We start from the raw sequence: 26,462 nt of genomic DNA, 5'->3' as shown, positions 1-26,462 counted from the left end.
CATTCCTAAGTTAAGATTCATGAATGGGTTACTAGTCTTGTGGATGCCGGGAGTGTGTCAGGAAAGGTCTTCATCATTGTTTGGGGACAAACAGAGCATAGAATCCACCTGGTCCTAATGGTTATTAAACAACATCTATTAACTACAAAGCCCTTTATGACAGAGAAGTGATTCACTGCACAGTACAGTCCTGGGTAGGGTCAGCCAAAGGACAGGAGAAACTGTAAAGGCCCAACATGGCGTCAGTCATGCCAACAGCCACACACCGATCAAGGACACTGTGGCAGAATGCACAGGCTGATCCTAGACTTTCCTCGAGAAGATGGTGTCAATCTCAGATGAGACTGTTCCCCCGAGTGTCCTGCCACTTGTAGACATGCCTGTCATGATGACAGCCACCATCTTGGCACTTTCATTGATCATACTCCTCACCTCTCCCCAGGGTTAAGCCCGAAACTTCTTCACCCACTGAGCAACTGGAGTCTATACCATGACCAGACCTTTGGGTAAACAGACCTGTCACCCAAAGATCCAAGTGTCTGTTCCCTGGACCCTTCTATCTCAGCCCCTTGATGCCTTTCCCCTAAGATTACCTAAGTGCTCAAGCTATGGCAGTGAATTAGCTACGTGACCCCTAGCCCCTCTTCATAGTTTCCTGAATTACTTAGCCTGTTGAATAGTAAATAATCATTTACTGTTATCTGCAGACTGAAGGAACTGACTCAGAAATAAGAGCAATGGTGTGGTCTATAGTAGAGCTATGCTGAACTGTTCTCCCCAGTAGCTGCCTCCCACGAACAGCTGCTCCTTAAGGACCCTTCTGGAAGACACCCGGCCATCAGTATTTGTAGGGCAGAAGTACCCTGTTGGAGCTCATCTAAGGGCTGGAGCAGATTGTTTAGACACCATTTCACAAGAACAGGAGTGGGGGCAGACTTGTACAATGCCTGTTGCCTTTCATGTTGGAAATTGTTCTGTCAACAACCCATTTCTACCCACTCTGATTTGTGATGAGTGCCCTAAAAGGACATTAAAAACCAGGATGCTATGGCTCATGCAGCCTGACACTAGGATGGGCTTGTTTTGAAGTTGAATGCCAATGATAAATCAGCAAATGCTTCAAAGACTTTTAAATTTTCTATAATTTTTGGAATAGGTAATATATGGACATATTACAAAATTCAAAGGAACAAGAGAATATTGACCCTTCTCACTGCAAGTGAAATGCAAGTTTCCCTCCCTTCTCTTCCCCTGACTAATTCCCACCCCCACCCCTAGCCCTGCACACACCATTGAAATCACTGCCATCAGTTTCCTAAGTATTCCTCCAGAGATATTCAGAACATTCTACATATATTATCTCAAATAATTTAGTGTTTTCTCAATAAAGGGCAGCAACACTCCACAGTAGACTAGACATAGTGTCTAAAGCCTGAATGACATTCACTGAAATAGGGAGACTCAGACCTGCTGCGGGAAAACCTGGGTTCATAATACATGGAGGTAGAGGGTTGTTCTTTGCGTAAACAGAATAGATTATATTCTGTTCCATTATGAATGAATAAACAAATATATTTCAAGCACCAGCTATGTGCTGAAAGTAACCATGACTGACATTTATTGAACATTTACTAAGCTCTCATATACATCATTTCACATCATCCTGATGGTAACTTGGGAGGTGTGGATTGGCTTCCTCAGGTCCCATAGCATCCTCCTTCTGAGTGCCTTCCTACTGCAGAGGCGAGAAAGCAGTTTGCAAGTGAGGCTCTGAATATGAATTAGTTTCCACCAATTAGAGATACTTGCTTGAATTTTGTAATGTGAGAATAAGGCAGAAACTATTTCTCTGCTACTTTCTGCACTAAACCCTGATTGATAAAAAATATGCGAGATGAGTACTATTAATATCTCTGTTTTACACAGAAATTGAGGCATAGAGTGGCTAAGTAACTTGTCTGAAGTCAAACAATTAGTATAGTAGAGCCAGGATTTGAACCTGAGCAAGATGACTCCTTTATTACAAGCTGCTAGGTGCTTTTGTAACCCCTATACAATTCCATAAAAAAGAATAAAACACTTAGGAATAAATCTAACCAAGGAGGTAAAAGACCCGTACTCAAAACAAAACCAAAAACAAAAAACCTCTAAGACATTGATGAAAGAAATCGAAGATGATACAAACAAATGAAAAGATACATTATGCTCATGGAATGGAAGAATTAATATTGTTAAAATGACCAAACTACCCAAGGCAATATACAGATTTAATGCAATCTTTATCAAAAGTCTAATGGCATTTTTCTCAGAACTAGAACAAATAATTTAAAAATTTGTACGGAAACAAAAGACTTTGAATAGCCAGAACAGTACTGAAAAAGAAGAGAAAGTTAGAGGTATCATGCACCCTGATTTCAAGCCACAGTAATCAATGCATGTATGGTATTGGTGCAAAAACAGACACATAGATCAATGGAACAGAACAGAGAGTCCCAAAATAAGCTTATATTTATGTGGTCAATTAATCTAAGACAAAGGAGGCAAGAATATACAATGGAGAAAAGACAGCTTCTTCAATCAATGGTGTTGGGAAACCTGGACAGCCACATGCAAAAGAATCATACTTGACTACCTTCTCACACCATATACAAAAATAAACTTAAAATGGATTAAAGACTTAAATGTAAGACCTGAAACCATAAAACTCCTAGAATAAAACATAGGCAGTATACCCTTTGACATCAATCTTAGCAATATTTTTTTGGATATCTCCTTAGGCAAGGGAAACAAAAGCAAAAATAAACAAATAGGACTATATCAAATTAAAAGCTTTTGCACAGCAAAGGAAACTATCAACAAAATGAAAAGGCAGTCTACTGAATGGGAGAAGATATTTGTAAACCCCTTATTATAAGGGGTTAATATCCAAACTATACAAAGAACTCATACAATTCAACACCAAAAAACAAACAACCAGGTTAAAAAATAGGCAGAGGACCTGAATATGTAGACATTTCTCCAAAGAAGACATACAGATGGCCCACAGACTCATGAAAAGATGTTTAACATCATTAATTACCAGTGAAATGCAAATCAAAATCACAATTATTACAATGGTTATTATCAAAAAACAAAACAAAAAACCCCACAAGTGTTGGCAAAGATGTGGAGAAAAGGGAACCCTTGTGCACTGTTGATGGAAATGTGAATTGGCACAGCCAGTTATGAAAACTGTATGGAGTTTCCTCAAAAAATTAAAAATAGAACTACCATAAGATCCAGCAATTCCACTTCTGGGTATCTTCCAAAGAAAACAAAAATACTAATTTGAAAGATATGTGCACCCCTATATTCATTGCAGCATTATTTTAATAGCCCAGATATGGAAGTAACCTAAGTTTCAAATGGTACATGAATGAATAAAGAAGATGTGGTGTATATATACAATGGAATACTACTCAGCCATAAAAAATAAGATCTCGCCATTTGTGACAACATGGGTGCACCTGGAGGGTGTTATGCTAAGTCAAATAAGCAGGCCAGAGAAAGACATACACCCTATGAGTTCACGTATATGTAGAATTTGAAAACCAAAACAAATGAATAAACAAAACAGACTCATAGATACAGAGAACAAACAGGTGGTTGCCAGAGCAGAGGGGAATGGGTGGGATAGGTGAAATAGGTGAGGATGATTAAGAGGTACAAACTTCCAGTTATAAAATAAATGAGTCACAGGAATGAAATGCACAGCTCAGAGAATATAGTCAATAATATTGTAATATCTTTGTATGGTGACAGATGTTAACTGGACTTACTAGGTGATCATTTTGTAATGTATAGAAGTATCAAATCACTATGCTGAGCACCTGGAACTAACATAGGGTTGTAGGTCAATTATAGCTCAATAAAGAAAGGAGAGAGGGGAAGTGAGAGAGAGAAAGGGGTGAAGGAGAGAGAGAGAAAGAAAAGGAAGAGAGGAAGAAAGATGCAGACTCGCTGTGAAAGATAAGCAATTCTGTAGTTCTCTTGCCTCACACACATCTGAGTGATTATCTGTACCTCAAAGTAGAAAATTTAACTTCCTGCTCATCAGAAATGAAGTTCACGTTGACTATTTTCCTTGACATCAGCAGTATGGTGTCTGCTGAAAATATTCCATAAGGTTGAATGGTCAGGCTTACCAAGAGGGATCTAAGAGGTGACATTTTACTCCAAAAGGACAAACTCTGGATGGTAACTGTTTTCTTTTCCATGCCAAAGCGCCAGGCTGCACTGAACTTCCTATGGAACAGGTTTTGATCTAAAAAGATATTTACCAGACTAAACTCCAACTAGTTTATATCTACTTCCAACACCAAATCCACCAACAAAAGACCATTTGTCATCTTTGAGAGTATTCAAAACATGGAACACAGACTTTTAAAGTAATTCAGAACAAAATAGAGTCTAAAGATATTCTGAGGCATGACAATATTCTTTGGAATTACCTCCCAGAAATAAGTGAAAGAACTGCAAACACCCATTTGGACCCAGAACTTCTGGTCTGTCTAGTAATATGAAGGTTCATTACTTTGCAGAAATTTCTTATAAATAATAATGCTCTGGTCTATGAAAGTTCATTTTTGAAGGCTTCATAATAACTATATTTATCACTTAGGATGATTTTGGTCTTAAGCAACACAAAATCCAACACAAACTAACATAAGAAATGAAGAGGATTTCTTTTTTGTCCTGCTGCCTCTTTTAACTTCCCCCTATTCTGGGTCCTCTCATAATAGTCCTTCCCACCCGCATCACATCCAATACCCAACAGCTTCTCTTCTTGCCTCCAGTTGCTATGAATGAGCTGCTCATAGTTTTATCTAAGACCAACTCTCCACATGTGCACAGGGTCCTGTCTCCTCTCTCATCCAACACATTGATTATTCCCTCTCAACTACTTCCTACTTTAGCAAACCATGGTACATTTTTTCCTGATGTCAAAACTCAAAACAAAACTTCTTGACTTCATAACCCTCTCCAGCTTCCATCACATTTTTCTTCTCTCTCTGATGGTAAAATTCCTTGATAAATTCTCCATTCTCCTGGACTTATTTCCTCACTTCATTTCAGTGAGTTCTGACTCCACCACTTAAACAACACAGTTATTCTTGGGTTTACCAATGACTTTCATGTTGCTAAATCCAGCAGTCAGTTTTTAATCTTCATCTTAATCTATCAGCAGCATATGATATAGTTGACTACCCTGACTTTTTTTGGAAATCCTTTCTTCACTTGGATTTCAATGAAAACAACACTCTCTTGGTTTTTCTCTTCCTTTCTTATCCACTCTTTCCTGATCTGCCTTGCTAATCCTTCCTCATCATGCTGATCTTTAAACACTGAGTACACCTGGGTTTGGTTTTGGATCTGTTCCTCTTCTAAAGGTATATTCACATCTTGGTTGATTTTACCCACTCCTATGACTTTATACATCATCTATATCCTGTCAAATGTTGAATGATTTCTTTCCAGAACTTCAGGTACATATCTAACTGGTTACTGAACATCTCCACTTAGATGTCTGATGGACATCTCAAACTTAATGTGACCAAAACGTAACTACTGACAGTGTAGTGTGGTAAGCGCCTATGAAACAAACTCCTGCAGATGTCAGCTATGAACTCTTGAAATCTACAACCACCTGAAGGCCCTGGAGAGTGAACAAAAGCAGGCAGTTTCTGGAGAGGAGTCAACACTTGGTAAAAGGGAATGCATGGGATGTGTTTCCCATTTTTGTTTTTGTTTTTTGTTTGTTTGTTTTTTGCCTGAAGCAGGCCTTAGTAGAGTCACATAGGACAGATAAAATGATAGAAAAATTTCAGTCCTATTGGCCTGAAGACTCAAAGGAGAGAGTTTAAGGCAACCACAGCCTTTAGAAAGTGAGGTGGGGTATCTAGGAAAAGAGAGAACCAGAGAGGAAGAACATACATTTTATGTATGAACTCTGTCCAAATCTCTGGTTTATTTCTGAATCATACCACATGAGGCAGGCTTAAGATACCCAGATAAGAATAAAAGAACCGAACTGAGATTTGAACTGTGACCTAAGGGACAGTTTGTATTTTGATCCAATCAAGTTAATTGCCTGCTAAAACAAACAAACCAACTAACCAGCATTTTAGGAGAGTTGTGTAACAGAATCCATAATCTCCACAACTTACAGTGTCCAGAATACGCCCCCAAATATTCAACATGAAGAAAATGGAAAATGTGACCCATACTCAAGAGAAAAGATAATCAACAGAAACTGACTCTGAGATGACCCAGATGTTACATTTAGCAGATCATAATTTTAAAGTAAGCTGTTATAACTATACTTCATGAGGAAAGGGATTATATGTTTGTAATAAGTGAAAAGATAGGAGCTGGTGGGAATGCAGTTTGGTGCAGCCACTGTGGAAAACAGTATGGAGATTCCTCAAAAGATTAGGAATAGACTTACCATATGACCCAGGAATCCTGCTCCTGGGCATATATCTAGAAGGAACCCTACTTCAAAATGACACCTGCACCCCAATGTTCATAACAGCACTATTTACAATAGCCAAGACACGGGAACAGCCTAAATGTCCATCAACAGATGACTGGATAAAGAAGATGTGGTATATTTATACAGTGGAATACTATTCAGCCATAAAAACTGACAACATATCGCCATTTGCAGCAACATGGATGTCCCTGGAGAATGTTATTCTAAGTGAAGTAAGCCAGAAAGGGAAAGAAAAATACCATATGAGATCGCTCATATGTGGAATCTAAAACAAAACAAAACAAAACATAAATTCAAAACAGAAACAGACTCAAAGACATAGAATAGAAACTTGTGGTTGCCAAGGGGGCAGGGGGGTGGGAAGGGACAGACCAGGATTTCAAAATGTAGAATAGATAAACAAGATTGTACTGTGTAGCACAGGGATATATATATACAGGATCTTGTGGTAGCTCACAGCAAAAAAAAAATGTGACAATGAATATATGTATGTTCATGTGTAACTGAAAAATCATACTCTACACTGAAATTTGACACAACATTGTAAAATGACTGTAACTCAATAAAAAAATGTTTAAAAAAAAGAAAGTGAAGGCACTGGCAAAAAAAAAGAAAGAAAAGATAGGAAACCTCAGCAGAGAAATAAACTCTATTTTATAAAAAACTAATGGAAATTCTAGAATTGAAAAAGATAATGTTTGAAATACAATATTCACTGAATATGCTTAACAACAGAATGGAGACAACAGAGGAAAGAGTCAATGACCTTGAAGTTAGATCAGTATAAAGCATCCAATCTGAAGAAAGAGGGGAGATAAAGTTTGGGAAAAAAATGAATAGCACCTCAGAGACCTAAGAAACACTATCAAAATGTCCAGCACGTGTAACTAGAATCCTGGAAGGGAAAGGAAGGGACTATTGGACAGGAAAAATAATTAGAAAATAATATCCAAAATTTCCCCCCAAATTTGGGAAAGATACACATTTACAGATTCAAGAAGTCCAGTATACCCCAAGCAAGATAAATACAAAGAAAACATCTTACAGGCACATTGTAGTCAAACTGCTAAAAACCAAAGATAAAGAGAAAATTTTGAAAGTAGCCAGAGAAAAAAAGATACATTACATATAGGGGGGAGAAACAATTCAAATGACCCTGACTTCTCATCAGAAACAATGAAGGCCAGTATCCAATTAAGGAGTTAATATACAAAATATACAAAAAAATTTCATACAACTCAATAGCAAAAAACCAGATAACCCAATTTAAAAATGAGCAAAGGGAAGTTCCTGGTCAGATGTGGTGTTTGTGTGTGTGCTTCTAAGTTGCACTGTCCTGGTTCAGCCTTCGGTTGCATTTCATGAATCCAGCATTGTTCGAGCCTGTGAGAACCCTGTCCTGTGTCTTCAGCTCAATAGATTTTGTTTAATTTAGAACCTTTTGTTGTAAAAAGGTGGGGTTCATCTGTAGCTCCTCTGGTTCTCTGCCATCAGCACCATGTGGACTCCAAAACAAGTTGCCATCCCTTCCTTTCCTGGCTCTTCTCCCTCATTCCCTTGTATTTTTGTGCATTCTGAACTGTATATCACTGGGTAAAACTGTTCATATTATTTGTTTAAATTTATAATCTTAATAAAAAGTCGATAATAAAAAAAATTAAAATGAGCAAAGGACCTGAATAGACATTTTTTCCAAAGAAGATATACAGATGACCAACAGGTACATGAAAAGGTGCTCAACATCACCAATCATCAGGGAAATTATCAATAAAACAAGAGAAAAATGCTGATGAGGATGTGGAGAAAAGGGAACCCTTGTGTATTATTGTTGGGAATGTAAATTGGTACAGTCACTACAATATAGAAGTTCCTCAAGAGATTAAAAATAGAACTACCATATGATTCAGCAATCCCACTTCTGGATATATATCCAAAGAAACAAAACCATTATCTCAAAGAGATATCTGTATTTCCATGTCCATTGCAACATTATTTACAATAGCCAACGTATGGAAACACCTTGTGTCTGCCAACAGATGAATGGATAAAGAAAGGGTGGTACATGCATACAATGGTGTTTTGTTCAGCCCTAAAAAAAAAAGGAAATTGTCATTTGCAACAACATGGATGAAACTGGAGGGCATAATGCTAAGTGAAATAAGGCGGACAGACAAAGATAAATATTTCATGATATCATATGTGGAATCTAAAATAAAGGAGGCTCAGAACCATAGAAACAAAGAGTAGAATAGGGGTTGCCAGGGGCTGTAGGTAGGAGAAATAGGGAGAGGTTGGTAGACAGGTGCAAACTTTTCAGCATGAGATAAATAAGGTTTGAGGATCTAATATGTAACATGGTGACTAAAGTTAATAACACTGTATTGTATAATTGGAATTTTCTAAGAGAGGAAAACTTAAATATTCTCACCCTACCCCCCAAAAAAGGTAAATATGTGAGGTGATGGATATGCTAATCAGCTTGATGCAGGCAATTCTTCCACAATGTATCATATATCAAATCATCCTGCTGTATACTTTAGATACCTAACACTTTTGTCAATTATACCTTAATAAAGCTGAAAAAAGTGTAGGGGACAGGAAAGAAAAGAAACAACAGAGTCCAGAAACCAGTGGAGCAACATCTGTAAAGTACTGAAAGTAAAAACTTCCAACCCAGAATCCTATACCCAGCAAAAACATCCTTGAAGACTAAAAATAAAATAAAGATATCTCCAGATAAAGAAAACCTTAAAAAAGTCACCATCAGCAGATCTTCACTACAGAAAATGCTAAAGAAAGTTCTCAGACTGAATGAAAGCAGTACAAGGAAACTTGGGTCATTAGAAACAAATGAAGAGCGTGGGAAATAGTCATAACCGGGTAAATACAAAACCAAATTCCAGCTTCCCACTCTGCCCCACCCAAACCTGTTTTTCCCTGTACATTCCTCATCTTGGTGATAGGCACTCCGTCTTCACAGTCCCCAGGCAAAAACCTTGGTTAGCTCCTTCTCTCACTCCCCAGAAAGTAATCTCTGCTCTACTTTCAAATCAGTATGTATTCAGAATCCGACCATTCTTTCTACCTCCATTTGCCTTCCTGGTCCAAGCCACTATTATCTCTTGCCTGGATGATTGCAATAGCCTCTACACAATCTTTCTCTTTCTACCCTTGTGACGGTAATTCAATGACGTAGGACACAGCAGTGCAAGCGATCCTTTTAAGACCTCGGTCATTTCTTTCATATTTCTGTTCAATACTCCCCACTGACTTCCCACCTCAGCAAGAAGCAAAGAGAGTCCTTGCCACAGTCGACCAAGGCCCCAGGCCACATGGTCCCTTGCTGCTTCTCTGCTCTTCCTCCCTCCTTCTCTAGCTCACTCTGAACTGGCCACCTTGGCTTCCGTGCTGTTCCTCAAACACACCAGCATGTGCCTGCCTCAGGAACCTTGTTCTTCCCCCCACATCCTTCTCTGATATTTACAGGGTTCACTCCCTCAATTTTCTGCCTAAATGATGCCTTATCAGTGAAGGTTTTCCAAACCATCCTCCCTTATCTTTAGTTTTCTTCATAATACTTATAGTCTTCATATTCAGATAAATGTTTGTTGAATGAATGAGTGACACAAATACCTATAACACAAGGCTGAAAGCTCAGATAAAGAGCTTGTGAGAGTTCAGAGGAAGGAAACATTTATTCATTGAGTGCCCTCCATGTTCTAAAAGTGTTGGTTAGATCATTTAATCTTCATTACTCTCCTGTTAAATAATTGATTGCTATTAACTTACAGAGAGATGTTGAGGCTTAGAGAGGTTTGACAAGGTCACATGCACGGTAAATGATGGCAGAATTCAAACCAGGTCTTTATAATTTCACTTACACATTCATTGCATCACACAGCTCCCCAAACCCCATCTGGCTCAGGTGAGGGACGAGGGAGGAAGTATCTGGAAAGGTTTTCTGGAGGAGGTGGCACCCTAGTTCTTAAGAGATAATAGAAAAATATCTATACCTCTATCTATTCGTCTCCCAGTGCCTGGTACAGAGTTTTAAAACCCTCGCAATTCCCTAAGTGATAAGAGCACCAGGAGCATCTTTTGTCCTAATATTTGGTCTCTGACCCTGGTTTCTGATGTGGAGTCCCTAAATCCTTTGGAATTTCCTGGGCAATTGCAGTGTCTTTTCTAATGAGGTGGTTCTTGGATGGGAGCTGGTCACCAGGAAAGACCAAGCCATGATTGAAAGCTTGGAATTTTCAGCCACTCCTTGCGTTCTCCAGAGAGGGAAGAGGGAAAGTAGAGTTAATGATTGATCATTATGTGATGAAGCCTCCATAAAAATCCCAAGAGTCCAGGGTCTAGAGAGCTTCCAGGTCAGTGGACACGTGGAGATGCTGGGAGAGGAGCGTGCACGGAGAGGCACGGAAGCTCCACACCCTTCCCACATGCCCTGCTTTCTGCATCTCTCCCCGCTGCTGCTGCTGCGGACACCCTTTCATAATAAACTGGCAAACAGTAAGTAACCTGTTCCTGAGCTCTGTGAGCCACGCTCGCAAACTAGTCAAACCCAAGGAGCGGGGGGTTGTAGGAATCAGTCAGCAGCGCATGTGACAACCTGGGCACGCAAGTGGCATCTAAAGTGGGGCGGGGAGCAGTTTTGTGGGACTAAGCTCTTAACCTGTGGCGCTTAACCTGCTCTCCCCAGGGAGACAGCATCAGAATTGAATTAAATTCCAAATTAAACTGTAGGACATCCAGCTGGTGTCACAAAATTCTTTGGTGTAAGGGGGGAACCCACACATCTGGCATCAGAAGAACTGTGAGTGTGACAGAAGTGTGACAGTGAAGGAGACACACAGGAGAAGTGGGTTTTCCCTAACAGTTCCCGAGGGACAAGACACAGACAGGAGGTTAGCATTGCTCACGGTCAAACCCAAGGAGGCTTGACTTCTCTGTGCTTCAGCTTCTACTATAAGAGGATTATGTGAGGTAACTGGGATGACCTGACTCTCTCCCTGAAATCCAAGTAAGTGAAACAGCAACAACTCAAAAGACCCAGAATTGTAATTTTTTTTAAAAGTAACAACTGTGGAAATAGCAAATGACTCTATTAGAAAACCAGGCTATCTATTTAATTTAGTATTTTTATGTTAGATTATTAAAAAGATCAGTGACAAAAAAAAAAAAAACAGATAAGAGAGGGTTGGAATGGAGCATGAAGTTGCCAAATGAAGAGGGCCACCCTAAGACGTGCGTTAAGAGGTGAGGTGATACCAAGAGCAACCTTTGCTACTTCACAGTTCTGCCTGAACTTTCCAACGATTAGAGCTGTCCCCAAAGGGAGCCAATGACCAAGGGCGGCAGTGAGGACAATATTGCTAATGATGCCTTATCTGTGCGGAGTGCTTCGGCATTTACGAGCACTTCCATGTACATAAGCTCAGCGAGCCTGTGACAGTTGGATGGGGCGAGCATTCTTTCCCCCATTTTACAGATGAGGAAACTGAGGCTCAGCGATTAGGCACCAACTCAGGGCTTTCAGCTTAAGAGTCAATGCTCGTTCAAGGTAGGGAGGTCCCCCTCCTTGAGGTGTTGGGTTGGGGCTGCAGGGCTCCATGTGTGACTGTTGCAGAGCAGGGTTGTAGGAACAACACTGAAAGAACTCAGTGGGCTTTGTGCACTTTATGATCCTGGTTCAACCTTTTTTTTTTGAGTTTTTTTTATGGCAGTAAAAGATATCTAACATAACATTTACCATTTTAATAATTTTTAAGTGTACAGTTCAGTGGCATTAAGTATATTCACAATATTGTACAACTATCATCACCATCCGTCTCCAGAACTTTTTCATCATCTGAAACTGAAGCTCTGTCCCCAGTAACAATAACTCCCCATCGCCCTCCTCCCCCACCCCACCCCTGGCAACCACCATCCTAACTGCTGTCTCTATGAATTTAACTGTTCGGGTATGTAAGATAAGTGGAATCACACAATGACCATCCTTTGGCTGTCTGGCTTATTTCGCCTTGCAAACTGTTTTCAAGGCTCATTCATATTTATCAGTTTATCAGAATTTCATTCCTGGGTACGGCTGGATAATATTTTGTGTGGATATCCCACGTTTTCTGTACGTATTCACAGTTGTCGTGGCTCCATCTTACTGACAAAAGGAGCAGCCTCTTCCTCCAGAAATATTTTCCCCTTTAGGCTGCTGGTTCTAAGAGCAGACTATACCAGTATCCTTTCTCCTTACCCCAGGGGGGCTCCCCCACCATGTAAATGGGGTTATTTGCACAGGGAACTATTACTTAGGATCAGATCCCTTGGTGAGGATGACTGGAAGTTTCTAGAAGACAGCGTTGTGTGAGGGCCAGGCACCAGAACCTCTTTCTTTGAAGAATGGGAATGGCAAAATACTCCAGGTGCTCTCCCTTCCCCAGACCAAAAACTATAGCTCAGCTACCCGAGTTGCCTGGGGAGACGGAAGGGGAAAGAGGTGGCCCATGGGGACGGGCCACCACTTCTACCCTGTTCCCTCACACAATCTCCTGAGATGCCCTTGTCCCGCAGTCATTGTTGGCTAGAAGCTGGCCAGAGCAGGGTGGTGTGGCCACCTGTTGGAGACCGGGGGTGATGCAGCCTTTGGGCCCAGAGAGGCCACATCCTTTCCAGCGACATCCCTGCTCCACCCCCACCACTGAAGAGGGAAATTCTTGCAGGCTGAACTTACTGCAGAAAAAGCTAGATAAAAGCCCAAATGAAAACCCAAACCCCAAACAAAAGGAGCCCCTATATTCAGACAAGGAATTTTACTCAGCATTAAAAAGAACTATCAAGCCATGAAAAAACATGGAGAAAACTTAAGTGCAAATTACTAAGTGAAAGAAGCCAGTCTGAAAAGGCTATGTGCTATGATTCCAACTCTGTGAGATCCCAGGAAATGCAAAACGATGGAGATTAGTGGTTGCCAGCGGTTGCGAGGGAGGGCTGAATAGGTAGAGCGCAGGGTGTTTTTAGGGCAGTGAGCCTACTCTGTCTGATATTATGAGGACAGAAGCAAGTGTCAAAGGCCATAGAGTGCACACCACCAAGAGTGAGCCCTAAGGTAAACCGTGGACTCTGGGGGATGATCCATGTCAATGTGGATTCGTGGACTGTAACAGACATACCGCATTGGTGGCAATGGTGATGGCAGGGAGGCTGTGCACATGGAGCGCAGAGGGTATCTGTCAACCATGGGTATACGAGAACTCTCTGCACTTTTTGCTCAATTTTGCTGTAAACCTAAAACTCCTCTAAAAAATAAAGTATCAAAAAACAAAAGCAGCCTCAGACTCCCTGAGCTCTGCGTAACAAAGAGGACCACCTGGCTCTTTAGGCCACAGCTGCCCAGCTTTAGGCTCAGAAAGCCTTATTCGCCCTTCATTTTCTCTTCTGATGACATTTCTTTTTCCCACAGGGCAGGGATGGAGAGGCAGTCCTCTGCCTTGTAAGTGGAGGAAGGGGATCACTGGAGTCCTTCAAGCTTTATACTTGCTTTCTCAGCTTAAACGCCAGCCCTTCCCGAGGCCTCCCCTGACCTCCCTAACCCCCCTAACCCCTATGCACTCCCCTCCCTATCTAGAGACCCCATTTTCTGCCTAGCACTCATCACTGCCTGAAATTAGCTTACTTGCTCACATACACCAAAACCAAGGCAGAGCCTTGTCTCTGGTTCCTAGAAGATGACACAGAAGATGACACAACTCAATAAATGTTGACTGAATGAATAAATGACCAACTGTGTAACAGAGGGCAAGGCAGTTAAACTTTTCTGGACCCCAATTGTCTCATCTGTAAAATGGGCCATTAGACTTAATGATTGTGCTCTGTTCTTGCTATAACAATCTGAGTGTTCCAGCAAGTATCGGAATGACCTTGTTTATCCACTTAAGGGCTTCTGCTGGGTCATCAGGTAACTGCGAGGTACTTAGGAAGAGAATTCCTAGCTGCCTGAAGTTGCCTGGCCTCTCAGGCTAGATTTGTGGATGCAGAAGAGAGGTCAGAGTGTGTGCTGGATAGATTGGGGTGTGGGGGAGCTCTTCCCAAGACTGTGGGGGCCCATATTTGTATAGCCCACGTGCCTGGAACAGTGCCTGGCACACAGTAGGCTCACTAGACAGGACTGAATGAATAAAGAAGCAGTGCCAAGCACTTAAGCTGCACTCAGCAGTGTTTCTGTTCTTGGGTGACTGTTCTGTTTGGGCCGTGTGTGGTATGAAAACAGCAATAATAATATTTCACAGAACTAGAACAAATAACAATAAAATTTATATGGAACCACAAAAGACCTAGAATTGCCAAAACATTACTGAAGAAAAAGAAAGAGGCTGGAGGAATAACTCTCCCAGACTTCAGACAATACTACAGAGCTACAGTAATCAAAACAGCATGGTATTGATACAAAAACAGACATATGGACCAATGGAACAGAATAGAGAGCCCAGAAATGAACCTACAAACTTTTGGTCAACTAATCTTTGACAAAGGAGGCAAGAATATACAATGGAATAGACAGTCTCTTCAGCAAATGGTGTTGGGAAAACTGGACAGCAGCATGTAAATCAGTGAAGCTAGAACACTCCCTTACACCATACACACAAAAAAAACTCAAAATGGATCAAAGACTTAAACAAAAGACAAGATATAATAAACCTCCTAGAAGAAAATACAGGCAAAACATTACCTGACATACATCTCAAAAATGTTCTCCTAGGGCAGTCTACCCAAGCAATAGAAATAAAAGCAAGAATAAACAAATGGGACCTAATTAAACTTACAAGCTTCTGCACAGCAAAGGAAACCATAAGTAAAACAAAACAACAACCTATGGAATGGGAAAAAATTTTTGCAAATGATGAAACCGACAAAGGCTTGATCTCCAGAATATATAAGCAGCTCATACGACTGAATAAGAAAAAAACAAACAACTCAATCCAAAAATGGGCAGAAGACCTAAACAAGCAATTCTCCAAGGAAGACATACAAACGATCAATAGGCACATGAAAAAAATGCTCAATATCACCAATTACCAGAGAAATGCAAATCAAAACTACAAGGAGGTATCACCTCACACCAGTCAGAATGGCCATCATTGAAAAGTCCACAAATGACAAATGCTGGAGAAGCTGTGGAGAAAAGGGAACCCTCCTACACTGCTGGTGGGAATGCAGTTTGGTGCAGCCACTGTGGAAAACAGTATGGAGATTCCTCAAAAGACTAGGCATAGACTTACCATATGACCCAGGAATCCTGCTCCTGGGCATATATCCAGAAGGAACCCTACTTCAGAAAGACACCTGCACCCCAATGTTCACAGCAGCACTATTTACAATAGCCAAGACGTGGAAACAGCCTAAATGTCCATCAACAGATGACTGGATAAAGAAGCGGTGGTATATTTATACAATGGAATACTATTCAGCCATAAAAACAACAACATAACACCATTTGCAGCAACATGGATGTCCCAGGAGAATGTCATTGTAAGTGAAGTAAGCCAGAAAGAGAAAGAAAAATACCATATGAAATCACTTATATATGGAATCTAAAATAAATAAATAAATAAATACAAAACAGAAACAGACTCATAGACATAGAATAGAAACTTGTGGTTGCCAAGGGGGCGGGAGGTGGGAAGGGACAGACTGGGATTTCAAAATTTGTAGATACTGACAGGCATATGTAGACTAGATAAACAAGATTATACTGTATAGTACAGGGAAATATATACAGGATCTTGTGGTAGCTCACAGTGGAAGAAAATGTGACAATGAATATATATCTGTTCATGTATAACTGAAAAATTGTGCTCTACACTGGAACTTGACACATTATTATGAAAAAATAAACCCAGCAATAATAATCCCTCCCATCCGCGGGGCCCCATGCAGAGTGTTTGCACGTGCATCACGCGTTGCAGCCCCATGACGACCCCATGAGATAAGTACCATCGAGTGTCATTATCCCCAGTTTACAGATGAGATAACTGAGGTTCAAAGAGTTTGACTTGCCCAAGGCCACACAGCTCGTAAACGGCAGAGCCTGATCTCAAACCCAGGGTATTTTCCTCCAGACCCAGTGCTTGTGTGTCTGTGGCTGGTTGTGCAGAGCCCTTCGTGTGGGCAGGAGAAGGAAGTCTTACGTTAGAGCCAGGGCCCCGGGGAGAGAAAAGGCGGCGCAGAAAGCAGAGCTGCTGTGGCGGGAGCCTGTGTGGGGCTGAGCCCACGGCCGGCACCTGCGGACTGCAGCTGCTGCGGGGCACGGGTGGGGTGAGCGAGGAGCAGGAGGAGGACAGCGGGCAGAGCCGGACGCTCCGGCCACTCCAGCAGTGGCCAGTGACCCTGGGGGAGCTCCTGGGAAGACCGCTGGCCTCATGTAGGCACTCTGCCCCGCAGGCCCAGACACGAACGGCTCCAAACAAGTCCTTCCCTGAGCACAGATGCCAAGGATGTGGGCAAACTGGTTTGAGGAACACAAAAACCAACTCCAAGCTCTCTTCCCTTTCCCACACAAGGCACCAGAACTGCCCAGTCATCCCTAGGCCAAGAACTCTTCAAAATGAAGTTTGCCCAGCCCCTAAATCTGCCTGACTTTGTAAAATTCACTTACATGTCTCTTCAAATTATACACATGCACAGAGTGCCACCCCAGAGCCCTTCCCCTAAGCTCCCTGCAAACTGCGCCCTAGCAGGCCCCTCCCCCCACATCCGCCTGTGGAAACCCTTTGTTCCCATCCTGCCGGGTCTTCTCTGGGCTTTCTGGTCCTAAGGCACCATCCCCTCTTGCACTCCCAAGCCTGCTTTGGTCCTTCTGCCCTGGCTCTGGCCCGTGGGCTTTCCACTAGGTTTATCTGCATGTATGACAGCTCTGCCGGCTCCCCGAGGGTAAGACGTAGTCCCTGCGCTGGGACCTACTGGGTGCAGGGGTCACAGATGCCGGCCACCTTACATCAGCCCACGTCAGGGTGCCCCACGGAGTCAGCATTATCACACCTCCCTGAAGCCTTGCCCCAAGAAGCCACGAGGCGGTGATGAGGAAATGGAGGGGGAAGGGTGGAAGCCAGGACAGGCGGCGGCCCACACACTTGCTGTGTTAGTCACCAAGGGCGCCCAGCAGAAGAGAGGTCATCTTGGAAGCTGGTATGAGGAGGACGACCTGGGAGACAGAGGTCCCACCGGCAAAACAAGAAGGAAGAGGCCACCCAGTCAAGAAGTCCTTCTCTTGCCCCAGCAAGACCCAAAATGGCAGGAGGAGGGATGTCTTGACTAGTCATAGGCTGATGTGTGGGGGTTCACTCCATTAGCCCCCCGACCAGCCCTCCTGCTCTGTGCCAGATTCCAGAACCAGAGCCCTCCTTCTGCTTCACACGGAGCTTTGGATGCAGCTTGCCTGCTGCCCAGATGGAACTGGTGTTTACCACCACCAAGAGTAGCTGATCATTGTTTATCCATCACACGTTCCTTGACCACCTACTCTCCCAGGCCTCGTGCTATTGGGGTCTCATTTACCTAAATGGGACACCTCCCAGAGATGGTTCTGGTAGCTACAACGGGGAGGGGATGCTTCTGATCTGGGTGGGGCAATCAGATGCCCTGACTTGCCTGGGACAGTCCCGTTTTGTCTGCTGTCCCAACCTCATTATCAACAGAGCCCCCTCTCACTCTCAGAAGTGTCCTTGTTTGGGAGGTATATGATAGGTCTGGGGACTGTCCATCGGGACTGGCTCAGTGGAGCTGTGTGTGATGTGCCGTTTCCAAGACGGGCAACTGGGCCGTGAGAGGCAGGCACTAGAGGGCGCCAGTTAGCTGTGTTTGGCCAGCAAAGCCTCCAGGATGAGGCTGGGCTGGCAGCCACGGGACAAGGCCTGTCTGAGTCACAGGCAGAGGCTGTCAGGTGGGGGACAGTGATCAGCAGAGCCATGGTTGAGCCCTTCCCTGGCCTACACTTGGCCTGGCCCACCTCCTTCCCCTGCCCCCAGCCACCCAGCTGAGCACCTGAGTAGTGCTGGTGAGAGAAGAGGGGTCCTGGCACTGTCCTCCCCTCCTCCATCTCAGGCTGGCCAGGCCCCTGCCAGCCTCTCTCCCCAGGCTCTTGGGTGTGGCCTGGTCCACCCTGAGCTGGAGACCTCAGATCACTGGGCCTGCTCTCCTGATGGGCTGGGGCTGGATCTCAGGAGGCCCTTCTGGAAAAATGGCCAGGCCATTCTCGAGAAAATTCCACAGCCCTCCACTGGTGGGGGTGGGAGTGGCTTGTAACCCATGAATAGCCCACAGCTCACTGTCCTGGCCTGGGCACTGCCCCATTCACCCCACAGTCAGACATAGGTTGGCCTTCACGGAGGCGAACTCTCTGTTCCCATTCTGTTCCCCGGTCCCCGGGCCCCCAGGCCTCCTCTCCAACTGATGAACCTGGTATTACTGGGGCACCGAGGCACCGAGCAGGAGAGAGCAGGCCTGCGTCTTAAGGCCACACAAAAGCAGGTTGGGGACTATTAAAACCACGGGCTTCAGTGTCCCACAGACGGGCCTGGGCCGCAGCTCTGATGTCGGTAGCTGTGTGACGTTAGGCATGTTATTGAACTTCTCTAAGCCTCAGCTGACTCACCTGCAAAAGGTAACAAGTATCTATTTCGCAAGGGTGGTAGGAGGATTAAATGCAGTAAGAGCACAGAGCGCCTAGCTCAGTGCCTGGTACCTAAGAGAGCAGAGCTCACGGCGGAGGAGGCTCTGAGCATCGTCTGCGGGAGACTCTTTGTCTGCAAGAGAAGAATAAAGATGAGCCAGTTGCGTTATGGTACACACGATACACGCAGGTGAATTTTCTCCTTGACAGTGACATCAGTGGATGTAGGAAGCCATGGATGCCTCAGTGCCAACAGCCTCAACCTTTTAAAGAATCATTCATTCATTTGTTCATTCACTCATTAGTTCCAGATTACAACTGTTGTGCTGACATAAAGATTAATAGCCTCCTTTCACCCTTCAAGTGTCCTAGTTTGGAGGATAAATTATATGATCACCCAACCTACAGTTCCAGGTCCCGGGCTAGGCGTGAGGGATTGAGAGAGAGATGCTGTATAAAGCCCCTGCCCTCCAGGCTCACTGGCCAGTGGGGAAACAGACAAGGAGTTGACTGGAATGCAGTGTGAGAAGATGGGGCTGGAGACGTGCGACCAGCTGGTGCCCCTCTACCCCTTAAGAACCCAGCAAGCAGCATCCTTTGATTTATCTATCCTTATTGGGTTTACTTACTTTTACTTATTTACAAACCAACTCTTCGAGGTCAATTCATGCTATACATTTTCCACCAGATACATGAGGTAGCAGTCATTTTTTTCATTATAATCTTATTTTTCTCCAGCCTCAGAAGCTGCCTTCTATTCAGATGTTTGTGGTACTTTTTTTAAAGATTCATAAATATCCCATCTGTTCTTGTCATGATTCTATAAATGTCAGTTTTCCAGAATCAGGGTCCTAACTTATTTCTTCACTCTCATGGGAAAGGTACACAGCTGGAAAAAGGCAGTGTTAGAGGCACGTTCTGAATGGTCAGCGCCTCATAACTTAAGCCAGAAACACCTCCATGACATTTAATGAAGTGGAGGGGAGTCGCAGGCAAAAGGAAAGGGGGTGCCAAAGGAGGGAAAATGAGACGAAAGGGGCAGAGGTGTCCCCTGGGATTGGCAGGGGCTCACAGATGGAGCATCACCTCTGGGTGCCTACCTGATGGTCTGAGTTGGGTTGTAGGAGGATGACTGCCCTCCCCAAGGGATCACAGCATGAGTGTATGGGCCAGGATGGTGCCCCCTCACCACCCACACCGGAACCAGGGATGCCTTAGAATATGGAGGCTTTAAGGGCCCAAACCTGCCAGGTTCCCACACCCCATGCCCGTTCTTCTTGGCCCAAGTATCAGTCAAACACCCTCCTCCTTCCCTCACCCATGTGCCCCGAGATTCCTGGGGGGAGTCCTACTCAATTAACTCAAGAGCACCAGGGTCCCACATTTCCTGCTGGGTCTCTGTGTCTGTCTAACTCGAGGTGTCCCACAAGAATCGTATCCGTCCCACCTGCTCACCTGGGGATCGATTTCATGACTCTCTCTCACCAATATCCAAGAGTGTAACCTGGTGAAAATTGTGACAATTAATCCCCCAGCTGGCCCCGGGCAGGGGGAGCATAGCCTTATTTAGATGTGCTGCCCGCAGAGGAGGAAGGAAAAGAAGGAGGAGGAGGGGGATGAAAAGCAGATAGGACCAAAAGGAGAAGAAAGAAAGCATGGGTGATTCTGAGAATTAAGGGTGACTAGTGACATCATCACGGGGAGTGTTTCACCCGGGTCAGTGGGTGGGGACAAGGCACAGTGACTCATTTATGAGACTGGTCCCCGTATCCAGGAGAAGTCATTCATTTAGTAAGTCATTAAGTCTTTCAACCCTTGTTTACTGAGCTGTTACTGTGTTTCGGACACCAGACTAGGCACTGGGGAGGGAGAGAGGACTGGAAGGCCCTGGGAGCTCGGACATAGAAGGGAAGACAGTTCCACTGCAGAGTGTAGGTGTGCAGGGGGCAGAGGGAGATGTGACCAGAGGCTGGGGGCACGGTGCCATTCAGAGGGAGTGTCAGGAAAGACTGCGCCCCCAGGAGGGAAGGGGAGGTTGGGGAGGGGTGTCTGTGATGAGTGGCGTGGGAGGAGTAGGCAGGAGCCAGAAGGAGGGAGGCGAAGGGAGTTTCAGGCAGAGGAAGGAGCATCGTGCTGGAAGGCACGGAGGTTGAGCTGGGAGGCGGGGCAAGAAGGCGGGGCAAGAGGGCGGGGAAAGGGGGGAGGGTTGAAGAACTGTAAGTAGTTCCTGAGAGGGTGCAGGGGGAGGTGGCGAGAAATGAGCTTGAAGAACGAAGGGCAGCCAGACTGTGAAGGAGCTGAGATGCTCTTTCCAGACAGGGAGCCCCCGGAAGGTGTAAACCCAGGACAGCGTGGTCAGACCACCTCTGGGGCCAGGCTGCCTCTGGAGTGGGCAGTTGACTCTGATAGATGAGTGACTGGCTGGCTAAGGAGAGAGACTGCCCTGTATGGAGCTCTCACGGGGGTCTGGCCTGCGCCGGAGGTTTCATCACTCATCATCCCACGCCACCCTCCCGTGACCCTTGGAGGGAGGTCCGATTTCCCCAGTGGACCGCTGCAAGGACTGAGGTGCAGCAGGCAATGGAGTTTGCCCAGGCCCCTCAGCCAATAAATGGCAAAGCCAAAATCAGAAGCCAGGTCATCCGTGCTCTTAGCCACTTGCAAACCCAGCCCCCACAAGGCCCCCCTAGGGCCTCCTGCTTGAACTCACTCTCTGCGGTGTTTTACAGCTTCTCCCCAGCCACAACCAGCTCCATGGGGGTGCCCTTAAAAGCAGCCAGGCTTCTCTGTGATGTGTGGCCTGCCCCGCCTTGACCTTCTCACCCCTGCGGCATCTGATCCCATCACAGTCAAGGGCTGGGGGCGCCTAGCTGTGTGGACCCCCAGACTCCCTCCCTGTCCCAAACCTCCATGTCTCCGGGGAAGCTCCCAGGACTCCCTCCTGGGGTAGTTGGACCCTGGTTATCATCTAGGCCGCAGCCCACCAAGACGATGAGGGCTCCCAGGAGGGACCCTCACCCCAGAATACCCTTTTTCAAATAGGAGACCCAGGAGACAGCTGCAAAGATGCATCCCGGCGTGAGCAACGGCATCAGGCCTTCCACAGGCCCATGGTGGCTCCCGTTCTGTGCAGGAGGAAGGAAGGAAGGCCCTTTCCCACCTGGCCTAGGGTGCCAACACCGCTGATATTTCCTGGCCGGCGATAAATTCCCAAACGTAATTTTGCTTCTCCCTCTAACATTTAACCTTGGGTGTATTTCAAGGGAAACGCTACTCTGTCTGCTTCTGATTCATACCCACTGAGCTCATCAAAACCAGAATTATTTGGTAATCGCTGCTGGTTTTACTGGATGCCCTCTGGGATCTGTAAAAAAATCTCTGTTCCTCAGAAACAGGAAGTTTCAACAGGAGGGCAGAGGCTGGTTGCAAAAATCAAAATTTGAATTCTCTCTGCCTATTGGAGAGGCATTTCCTTTCTTCCACCCGTCAACAAACGTGGATTCTGTGCCTGCTGGGTGCAGGGCCTGGAACACAGAGAGAATTTTTTAAAGGGGCTCTGAATTAATTTGCTAGGGTTGCCATAACAGAGTCCCACAGATGGGGAGGCTTAAACAGAAATGTATTTTCTCACAGTTCTGAAGGCAGGAAGTCCAAGATCAAGCGGTCTGCAGAACTGGTTTCTTTTGAAGCCTCTCTCCTTGGCTTGCAGACAGCCACCTTCTCCCTGTGTCTTCACGTGGTCTTCCTTCTGTGTGTGTCTGTGTCCCAGTCTCTTATAAGGACACCAGCACATTGGATTGTGGCCCACCCATATGACCTCATTTTAACTTAACTTCCTCTCCAGAGACCCTGTCTCCAAATTTAATCACATTAGGACTTCAATATACAGATTGGGGAGTGGAGGGACACAATTCAGCTGATAAGAGGCTCTGATCTCAAGAAGCCATGCTCCCGTGACAACGGCTTTCCCTTTGATGGCGATCTGAGGTTAGCCCTGAGATGAGGTGGTTTCAGCTATATTTCCTGTGCTGTTGTAGACTTTCTAAGGCAGAATGATTCTGTGGAAGGGCGCTGAGCTGTCAGATCTGGATTCAGATTTTGCCTCCTTTACATCACTAGTTGGGTGATGCAGCCCAAGTTATGCAAGCTCAGTTTCTTGCCAGTGTCATGAGGATCATACTACCTGCTGCACAGGAAATTCTTGTGAAGATCCCAAAAGACAGTACATGTGAAACACAGCACAATGTCTGGAAAGGTATTAGGTGCTCACAAAGTAGGAGTTCCTTTTCCAGGTGTATTTCCCACAGGGTTTCCTTTTCCAGGGAATTAAGGATGTATTCCATCCTTTCTCTGGGGAGAGGTATGACGGGAAACAAAAGAAACTCAGGCTCAGGGTGAAGACGCCAGCTTCTCAGGCAATCCACAGCTGACATGCCTGACCGCTGGGCTTGACTCCTCAAGCTTGGGCCAGAAGGACCCTTGGTCACCTCTCACAGTCTGGGCGGGCCGGCTCTCCTACTCTCCATCCTACAATGTGGTCTCCTGGATTTTCCACCTGTTAATGCTTCAGCAAAGCTTCTACCCTGAAAGCAGCCAAGTCCCATAGCAGGAGGAGGGGAAAATGATCTGGAATTGAACCTCACCAGGAGCATCCACTGCTCTGTGAGAACGTGATATAGACCAACTGTTGGGTCCAGGCTGAGCCTAGCTCTGGAAAGCTGATCTTGCAGAAAAACAAGTCAAAAGCCTGGCAAGGACCAGACCTCACCATCCAGAGATGAAGATGCTGGACTAGTCTAGGGACCTGGGTTCCAATCCCAGCTCTAATAGTTCCCAGCGGTGGGACGTTAGCAATTCACATGACCTTTCAGCTTCAGCTCCCTCACAGTGATAAATGGAATAATGTGTTAGACCAACGCAAATCCATATTCTATTGAAAAGTACAAAAGGTACCCTATTTGCATCCCTGCTCTGGGCTACCACACTTTCTCAGCTACCCAGGAATGGAAGGGAGAAGTCCTTGTTGCTTCGGTTTCCAGTTTCCTTAAACTGGCAGCATTCTACATGCACACCCTCCACCCTTTGCAGCAGATTAAGTGTGTATTGCTTCTCAAAAAGAGTAGCATTTCCAGCTCTGGAGCAAGAAGGACAAAGGCTCATTCTGGGCCACATTGCCTCTTCAACATCATCCCACCCCCACCCGAGAGTCCTCTCCTTCCCCCTCCCTCCCTGAATTACTCATACTCCTGGAAACATGACTGATGACTTCGGGATGAGTAAGAGGCCCATGCACGTCATGGCCCGACTGCTGGGAGGGTGAATGAGTTCAATGCTCCCTTGAGCAGGGCCACTGAGATGTGTGCCAGGAGTTCTGCTGGGGGAAGGGGCCACAGGACCCTAGCAGGCTTTCCTCAGCAGCGAGACAGCAGTCCTTCCAATTCTCCCCTCTTCTGCCAGCCCCTGCGTGCTGACGGCTTTCTCAACATGGGGTGACAACCCCAACCCTTTCTGGGCAGCCTAGGCAGTGGGTGCAGGGGCTCTCACTAAGCTCCAGGACACTATGTTTCTCTGACCCAATCACCCCTGGCCTCAACCCAGCACACGCCAGGCCCCAGGCAACCCTGAACTTGGCAGCCCAGCCTTGGCTGCTTTGAAAGGGCCCTAATCCAGGGCCCAACCTGCAGGGTGCGTATGCGGAGTGGGTGTGTGTGTTTACACTCTCCTGGACACCCTGCTCCACAGTGCCAGTCAAGCAAATATTTTTGGTCTGATTTCCATTTTCCACATGTCCCATTTCTGAACATTTGGTGGAAATGAGATCCCAGCAGAGGGATGCATTAATTCAATGCGTTTTGAAATGTGTATTTTACATTCTTGGAGTTAAGGTAGAAGCGGAACATGCTGTTATAAGCAAAACAACATGCAAACTAGCCTGTCCTGCACTTAATAAATAGAGCTGAAGCATCAGTTTCCCCATACCTAAAGTGGGCGTAGTCAGGACACGGATGCACAGAAAATAATGCCAGGACTGTGAAGCACGAGGCAGCCCCACCTCAGTATTCTCTGCAACCAGGACAAGACCATGTCCTCACACTGAGCCTCGGTGTAGGAGACGGGGCTCGCCTCCAAGCTTTGCTCCATGAGGATCCTGAGGTGTCTCCTGGGACCCACCATGATGTCCTTTGAATGGCTCCAAATAAGAGCGATACACAAAGTGGAAGGACTATTAAGGCCTTTCAGGACAGAGGAACAAGAATTCAGAAGAACATACCAGGAGGATGGATTGTTTGGTGACATTTTGAGATCCTAAACCCAGGAGATGAAACGTAAATGAGGCAGGCAAACAGATTGGCCAGGATGCCCCCTGATTCCTCCCTGCCAGCTCCTCTCCCAGCAGAAAGGGGGCTCCTCTCCCCTATCTTCACTCTTTATTAACATTAGGTTCTGTCACTGAAATGTCATTTGTTAGAAGTTCTATATAAGGCAGAGGAAAACTTGAGCAAGAAACATGGATGTTTAAGAGCTATTACTTTCTCTCCTTCCTTATAATTCAGCTATGACACCTCACTACCAAGAGTGGCGGGATATTAATCACAGCCAATTCATGATCCCTTCTCCTTTTTCTTAGGGCCAGGACTGACTTTCTAGGAGGTTCGCAGGGAGCCAGGGCACTGGGGTAACTTTTCATACCTCTGCTGGGATGGCCGTTGTTCAGGGTGCAGCTCTCCCCCAGGGCCACGGTGAGGGTCCAGGATTCATTCTGCTGCCCTGGACCATCAGAGACAGGGGAGGTTCTGCAAGGCCGCCCTGCCTCCGTGAGATCCTGACCCCAGCGGAGGGTGTGCAGGGTCGCTGTAATTACTTCCACCCAGACTAGGGGCGCTCAACCCTCTCTGTCTCAGGAGGGTTGTTGACTAGAAGTGGAGGGGGAGCTGCTCTTTACCACCTTGTGCTCCCCAGAGGACGTGGGCTTTCACGGCCGAAGCCAGGAAGGCTCCCTTCTTCGTCTGCTCTGCACCTCGGGATTGTGGTCACTTCCCCTTGGCAAGCCGCACAGCATCGCCTGAGCGCTGGAAAGGGCAGAGCACAAACACTGGAGGGAACAGGTTGGTATTTCAAAACTGAGCTGCCCCATGGAGGATCATCACTACCCGGTTTAGGACTTGCTGTACAGCTCCAGTAATCAAGACAATCGGATCAAGGGAGCAGAATCCAGAAGGACATCCACACACATGTGGTCAACTGATGAATCAGCAAAGGCAC

The 26,462-nt window shown here is 45.4% G+C and overlaps 1 protein-coding gene and 1 long non-coding RNA gene across 2 annotated transcripts in view; both read right to left on the bottom strand.

Annotated features, from left to right (window-relative positions):
* PLB1 (phospholipase B1) overlaps nt 1-26,462 on the bottom strand; it is a 169,512-nt gene that overhangs the window by 137,248 nt on the left and 5,802 nt on the right. The gene's annotated exons all lie outside the window — the stretch shown is intronic.
* Nucleotides 1,609-20,775, bottom strand: LOC116668921. The gene is made up of 3 exons (XR_004326213.1): nt 20,655-20,775; nt 19,182-19,332; nt 1,609-1,735 (listed from the first exon to the last, which is right to left on the bottom strand). It is a non-coding gene; the product is annotated as an uncharacterized LOC116668921 (long non-coding RNA).

This window comes from Camelus ferus, chromosome 15 (genome assembly GCF_009834535.1).
Source record: "Camelus ferus isolate YT-003-E chromosome 15, BCGSAC_Cfer_1.0, whole genome shotgun sequence".
Classification (NCBI taxonomy): Eukaryota; Metazoa; Chordata; class Mammalia; order Artiodactyla; family Camelidae; genus Camelus; species Camelus ferus.
This window is presented reverse-complemented; position numbering and strand designations above follow the sequence as displayed.